At 48.4% G+C, this 7,500-nt stretch overlaps 1 protein-coding gene across 1 annotated transcript in view; it reads right to left on the bottom strand.

Annotated features, from left to right (window-relative positions):
• tmtc1 (transmembrane O-mannosyltransferase targeting cadherins 1) overlaps positions 1 to 7,500 on the bottom strand; it is an 81,368-nt gene that overhangs the window by 41,787 nt on the left and 32,081 nt on the right.

The raw sequence follows: 7,500 nt of genomic DNA, 5'->3' as shown, positions 1-7,500 counted from the left end.
AGACACAGAAAGAGAGAGAGAGAGAGGGAAAAAGAAAGAGAAGATGGTCAATTTAGACAGCAGCCTATTAACGGCAAACCAACCAATCAGGATGTAAAGAAGCAGCAGGGGAGCCAGTTCTCCCAACGCTGACGTCATTTGAGGAGCCAGTAAACCTGTATGCATTGAATCTTTGGAGTGATTTTGTGGGGTGGGCGGCACTCGATTCACAGGGAAAAGACATGCTAACACACACAGCTTACGCTCACACACAAAGACACACAGATGCACGCGCACACACACGCGCACACACACACACACACACGCGCACACACAAACACACACACACCCACACACATGCACACACATACACACACACATACACACACAGCTTTTGTGAGGAGAGGTAATAGCCAGAGGCTCTTTATAAGGACACAGAGCTGGAGAGGCCTCAGACAGGAAAAGCTCAGTCCCTAGGAATGTGTCTGTTTCTCTCACACATACACACAGAGGGAGAGAGAGAGAGAGAGAGAGAGAGATAGAGAGAGTAAATATATGGAAGAAAGAAAGAAAAAAAGAAAGAAAGAAAGCAGAAGAGTATGATCAATCCCTGTTGGTCCGTGGTAGGAAGCTCACAGTGGGGTTTCTCTAGAGAGTAGAGGGGGAAGATGACAGACAATGAAGAGAAATTGAGAAGGGAATTCAAAAGTGATTGGAATAAGAGGTCCTTGTATAAACACACACACACAGGTTCACACATACCCTGTGCAATATATTCTTCGTACACACACGCACACACACACACAGGCTCATAAAAAGACTTGTGCAATATATAATTCTCTCTCTCTCCCCCCTCTCTCTCTCACACACATACACTATACAAACACACTGAGACAATGAACTAGAGACAACGCGCTGCACTGAGTAGCCCTGTTGCAATCAATGTTCTCCTTGTCACTCACACACCCATTCGCTCCACTCTTCCCTCCCTAACCATTTCTCCTCCACTCATGATTCCACTCTTGGCCAGTTTAATGCCAATCCCAACATGTAGACCTCATCCCACCCTGTCAGACTGTCTTAGTCGGTGGTTTATTGTTCCACCTACCTGCCCAGGGACTAAGGGTGGACTACTGGCACAATGCATCATTTAATGTTGTTGTTTTTTTTTGTGCACTGTCCCCGTTTAAATAAATAAATAAATTACAAATTACCAACCAGCGCTTGGTGCACAGCAAGATCAGATCACACTCTATCACACTGAAGCCAGTATGTCAGGATGCTTGGTATTAAGCACTATAGGCTTAGCACCAGGTCTAGCATATATGCTAGCAGTGGGGGATGAGGGTATATGTTAGCAGTGGGGCTGAGGGTAGATGTTAGCAGTGGGGCTGAGGTTAGCAGTGAGGGCTGAGGGTAGATGTTAGCAGTGGGGGCTGAGGGTATATGTTAGCAGTGGGGGCTGAGGGTATATGTTAGCAGTAGGGGCTGAGGGTAGATGTTAGCACTGGGGGCTGAGGGCTGGGGTGTGAGCTGTACAGGCAGCTGGACAGGAAGTCTGCGCAGGCCGGAGTGTGTTTCCCCCGGGAAGCATCTGACAGCTGTGCTGCATCCCAGCAGCACTGAGGCAGCAGGACGACGCTGGGATGGGCTGGGCTGGGCTGGGCTGTGCGGCTGCAATACTAAAGGCCTTTGATTCCCAACAGTGATGACAGCCTCACTGTTTTTCAGCCTCACTGTTTTTCATCCACACAGACAATCTCACCTCTCCCACCAATCCTCAAAGGCATCAACCCCTCAGAAAAAACACAGAAAGAAAACAGGAGAGAGAGGGGACACAGAAAGCGACAGTTGAAAGAGTGCAGAGAATGTGAGATTACTGCTGGTATTTTCTATTTATACTGCTGCACCATTTACTTTCAATGACACCCCAACAGGCATTGTTTCATACATAATGAGCAGATCTGAGCTAAGGGCTAAATGAATATCTTATCTTTTTCTGCTTATTAGTCCTAATTAAGTCACTGTCAGACCCTGACCACTGAAGTGTGGTCGACCCCGGTGACCCGTCAGGTCAGGCCACATGCTTAATGGGCTTGTTCTGATGCACACCGCAGGCGTCTGTTCACCCACAGAAACAGAACAGTCAATGAGTCATTCATTCCATGATCAACCAATTATCCCATGATCACAAAGTCAACTAAAACACTGAATTAAAGATCTGCTCTCAACAACAATAAGTGTCACCAGGTACCTAAGTTATGAACTCTTGTATGGAGTACCTTTAGCAAAACACTTCAGAGAGATACAGAGTTCTAAACGTTGCTCCTCAAACCTGCCGGGTTGCTGTTACTATCAATTAGAGAATATGGCACAGCAGCCAGATACCCACACATGAGCCCAATCTGCTGAGTGCGTCCCTGTGTGCGTGCCTCCTCCAGTAACCAGATCCATGATGTCAGGTCTCAAACTCGAGACCTGCAGTAACGGCCAAACGCCCTTTCCTGCCTCTCCAGTGCCCTGGAGGAATGGATTGATATGGACAGAGCCAGCAGTGGTGAGAGCGTGACGCTATGGCAGGAATCGTAGGAATGCATCAGCATGATCATCAGGAGACATGCACAGGAATAGAAGAGAATCACCACATTGTAGAGTCAGGGACGACTCAACAAGAGTCTTCTGTATGGCCTTCTGAACCTCAACTGTACTTTTTTTAGAGTCTTATTGAAGCATTTCCGTTCTTCACAACCACTGTTTTTGTTCCTCTCTGCAGGATATAAGAATGTCTGCTCGCATTCGCCTTAACTCCCCCGCAGAGTTCCTGAGCGGGTGCGCTTTTGAAGAGGTTTCTGACAAAGTTAAACCACCGGGCTTCGCTAGGACTGAGTTCAGAGGGAGGCAGTGGAGGAGGCAAATACCACTAAACTCCCAGAGAAACATTCATCCAGGAGCAGCAAGCCGTTTGGAATGGGGGGAAGAGCAGGGTAGATAGGCTGCTGTGAGTGACTCATTCAGGAGGGCTTGGGAGGGGTAGCACCATTTAGCTGGAGGAAGAAAGGGGGGGGGGATCTCTGACAAATTACCAAGTTGAAATAAAAAAAAGAGGAATGTCTTAATGATCATTACAAATGAGTTCATTAATCACTCCTCGCGTTTAGCGTAGCGAGCGATCTGGACAGAACTCTTGCTTCCAAGAGCAAAGCAAGGGCAATGCAGTATAGTGCAGGAGACTGGATGTGTCTGCCTTGCTGCCAGCCTGCATCCTCATCCTGGGCAACGTCCCATACCCAGGCACTGGTGCTCAGAGTACAGCTATATACAAACGTGAGGGGGGCGTCGTGAACATCCAGACTCAACACGGGAAGGAGTGCTCCACCCAGGATGGTGATACATCAAGTGTGCAGGTAGGTGTGTGTAAACTGCTGCTGTTAACAGTCAGAAAGACCACAGGGGAACCTGCCCTGCATCGGATCCACAGGGGAACCTGCCCTGCATCGGATCCACAGCGGAACCTGCCCTGCATCGGATCCACAGGAGAACCTGCCCTGCATCGGATCCACAGCGGGGGGTGCAGCGGAACAGAGAGCAGAGAAGAGAAGAGGAGAGAGGAGAGCAGAGGAGAACAGAGAGCAGAGGAGAGAAGAGGAGAGAGGAGAGCAGAGGAGAACAGAGAGCAGAGGAGAGAAGAGGAGAGAGGAGAGCAGATGAGAGTGCAGTCAGCTGGACAGGCCTGGAGGGGTTACAGGAGGACAGGTGCAGCCCAGCGAGCTGGCCAGTGAGCAGAGAGGAGGACCATGGCATCACGTCAGCTGATTTGGACTGGGCAACAGAGGAGCAGGTGGACTGGACAGACCAGAAACAAACGCACACGGAAGCACCACCGCTTGTTATTTTAATCTCAGTTAAACATGGAATTTGCATGCTACCTGCTTTCTTCATTTAATCACACACTTGCCACAGCTCATTAATTGGCCGCTAAGTGTAGAGGAAGTATCGAGCCATTTGTCTGAATCTGACACTTTACAGTGGCAGGCAGGCACACTCCAGAACAGGCTATTAGATGGAGTCGCTGGGAGAGCAGGGAGAGTGCAGAGAAGGACTGCGTCTCAGAGAGAGAGGGATAGAGGGAGAGAGAGAGAGGGAGAGAGAGAGAGAGAGAGGCCAGGGGGGGAGGGGTGCAAGAGAGAGATGCTCACACACACTCGCTGAATTGCAAGTGGGGTACACAGGGACTTATCACGACCTTGAGAGACTTCATGGATCTGAGACTGTCAGAGGAGAGGGATTTCAAATAAGTCATCACACACACGCACACACACACACACACACACACACACACTCTCCACACACTCTCTCTCTCTCACACACACACACACACACACACAATCTTTCTCTCTATCTCCCCCCCTCTCTCTCACACACACACTCTCTATCTCTCTCTCTCCCTCCCTCTTTCTCTAACACATACACACACAATCTTTCTCTTTATCTCTCCCTCTCTATCTAACTAACACACACACACAGAGTCCAGTATTGTAGCACATGTAGAAACGAGAGCTTTCACATTGCAGGCCAGTGTCCTGTTCAACCGCACATAATGGATATTAATGAGACTTCACAACAGATTACCACAGATAAACACCATGGCACGCACACACACAAACACACACACACACACACACACACACACACACATTCAGAAACAAACAGATATATAATGAGACACACAAAAGCTAAAATGCACACGCATGGCACACACTAGACATGTAAACATGTATTCAAACACACTACACAAGCAAACACACACCCTCATGCACACAAACACTTCAATACTCATATCCAACAGCATCCACATACAAAATGCTGATATGCAAACTTATACGCAAGCACACACACACACACACATAACTCTACACTCAAGAGTCTACAACCCAACTGCATTTTCTCTGCAGGTCTGTGACTTACAAAACAGCTATATTAATGCATGATGACAAGTGTGACGGGGCTTTTAGTGAGGAATGAATGAGAGAGGGAGGAGAGAGGAGAGGAGGATGGAGAGAGGGGGATGGAGAGAGGGAGGGAGGACGGCTCTGGTGATTCACAGCACTCTCCATGATTGATCTCACAGCAGACGAGTGTCATCTTCCCTCTGTGCCCATTTCCAATGGAGTGAATGGTGTGTGTGGTGTGTGTGTGTGTGTGGGGGGGGGGGGGGGGAGAGAGAGAGAGCGAGAGAGAGAGCGAGAGAGAGGAAAAGAGAAAGAGAGAGACTGCTGCTAAGTTTTGCTTCCCAGACACTATTATAGTTCTAAGCTCAGCCCCATTAAGTGCCTTCGTATCTAGAGTGGACTAAGAACAGTCCAGTCAACTCTCCCAAACTTATACATTACATTTCGTCGTCTACACTATCTCTTTTCTATCTTTTCTATCACTCCCTGAGTGTGTGTGTGTGTGTGTGTGTGTGTGTTATAACATCTCACATTCCCAGGTCTGGCATTTCCTGCTCTCCTTAAATTTCCCTCTTCAATACCCTCCAGCTCCCCTAAGCCCCCCCCACTCCTGCTCTTCTCCCTAACCTGTGAGTTCCCGCAGTGGAGCCGACTCAAACACATTCATACTGTATCTCCATCCCACAACAGATCACACCACTCAAACACATTCATACTGTATCTCCATCCCACAACAGATCACACGACTCAAACACATTCATACTGTATCTCCATCCCACAACAGATAACATTCCATTAGACTCTCTCTGTCTCAACCCCTGCCAATCCCACTGGATGCTCTCCTCCTGCCCTCCTCACAGCACACTGACTCCACTCACTACATCAGGTGACTCCGTGAACCTCGTCCTCACCCCCTATTCCATATCATACAGACATGATCATTTGTGGTGGGGGGGTGTGGATGGGCTGGGTAATTACTGTATATTGGGATCACACTGAACAAATCCATGCCACATCAAAAACTGGATTCCAGATAAACCTAATTAGTTTCGCATGGGAAACAGACTAAGTTCCGTCTGCACTGAGTCCTGTGGTCTGCTGTCCATCTACTCTGTAGCGTCCTTTCTCTACGCTCACACACAGTCTCTCTTGCCCTGCTGTGTCCATGTGTCCATCTACTCTGTAGTGTCCTTTCTCCACGCTCACACACAGTCTACTGCCCTGCTCATCTTTTGGCCAGCTTCTCTGTAGTTCTTCATCGCTGACAAGCACACAGACTGAGACAATGTGTCCACTCAAGTCTGGGCAAAAGAGCTCCCCAGTCAAACATAAATATATACAGTATATATATATTTATTTTTTATTTTTTTAAGCATGGCCTCTTTGCCTTTCTGCTTATCAAGGGCCATGTCACACCAGAGGGGCCATACTCACAGATAAACCCAGTAACAAATGAGTAAGTTTGTCTGTATGTGTGCCTGTCTGTCTGTGTGTGTGTGTGTGTGTGTGTGTGTGTGTGTGTGTGTGTGTGTGTGTGTCTGCTTGCCTGTTTTTCACACGAGGTCAAATCCTATTTTAGCTAATGGCTAATCAAAACACACACTGGCACACAGCATTGGCCAGATCAATATGCTGGGGATAGCAGCCTGACCCCTCCTCACTCAGCATAATCCACATGAGGATGCGTCCTGCATCTCTGTCCACATTTCACTACAATGACTGGATTTGAGGGATTGAAAGTATGTGTCCGCGCACATGCACATATTTGTGTGTGTGTGTGTGTGTGTGTGTGTGTATGTGGTTTTGTGGCTCTGGTATTTTCACACCACATTAGGATGGACAAAACAACTTCTGCTGTGTTTATCAGATTACTACTCACCCAACACCCACACATGTGCACACATGCACAAGCATACACAGACCACAATCTCTGTCTGACTCCGTAATTATGAGAAAGAAGATACACCACATCTCACAATGCGCGCGCGCGCACACACGCACACACACACGCACACACACACACACACATCTAAACACAAAATTACAAAGGCGGCCAATGTAAAAGGAAAAGAAAAATCGCTTTAATCTCCTCCATTTGTTCGGTGCCAAGAAAAGAATGCTGACTACTCTAGTAATATCTGCAGACTACGTCTAATGAATAACCGTGAACAAATAGGCTACACCCCCCCCCCCCACACACACACACACACACACTAGCCTCATGTAGAATTTCTTTCAATAGCACTCACTGACAAAAAATCAGGCCCAATTTGTGCTAAATCAATGCTAGCAGTGGTTTTCTTACAGCTTAAATAAATGATGCAAGCCGAGCGCAGCTCCCACTCTGCAGGTTCAAACAGCAAGAGAGATCAGAGAGCAAGAAGCCCACCACACCACCTCCCCCACCTCACCACCCTTCACCAAGCGCCTCCCCCGCCACACCACCTCCCCCGCCACACCACCTCAAACCCACCACACCACCTCCCCCACCACACCACCTCAAACCCACCACACCACCTCCCCCGCCACACCACCTCCTCCACCACACCACCTCCCCCACCACACCACCTCC

The sequence above is a fragment of the Alosa sapidissima genome, chromosome 22 (genome assembly GCF_018492685.1).
Source record: "Alosa sapidissima isolate fAloSap1 chromosome 22, fAloSap1.pri, whole genome shotgun sequence".
NCBI classification, from domain to species: domain Eukaryota; kingdom Metazoa; phylum Chordata; class Actinopteri; order Clupeiformes; family Clupeidae; genus Alosa; species Alosa sapidissima.
This window is presented reverse-complemented; position numbering and strand designations above follow the sequence as displayed.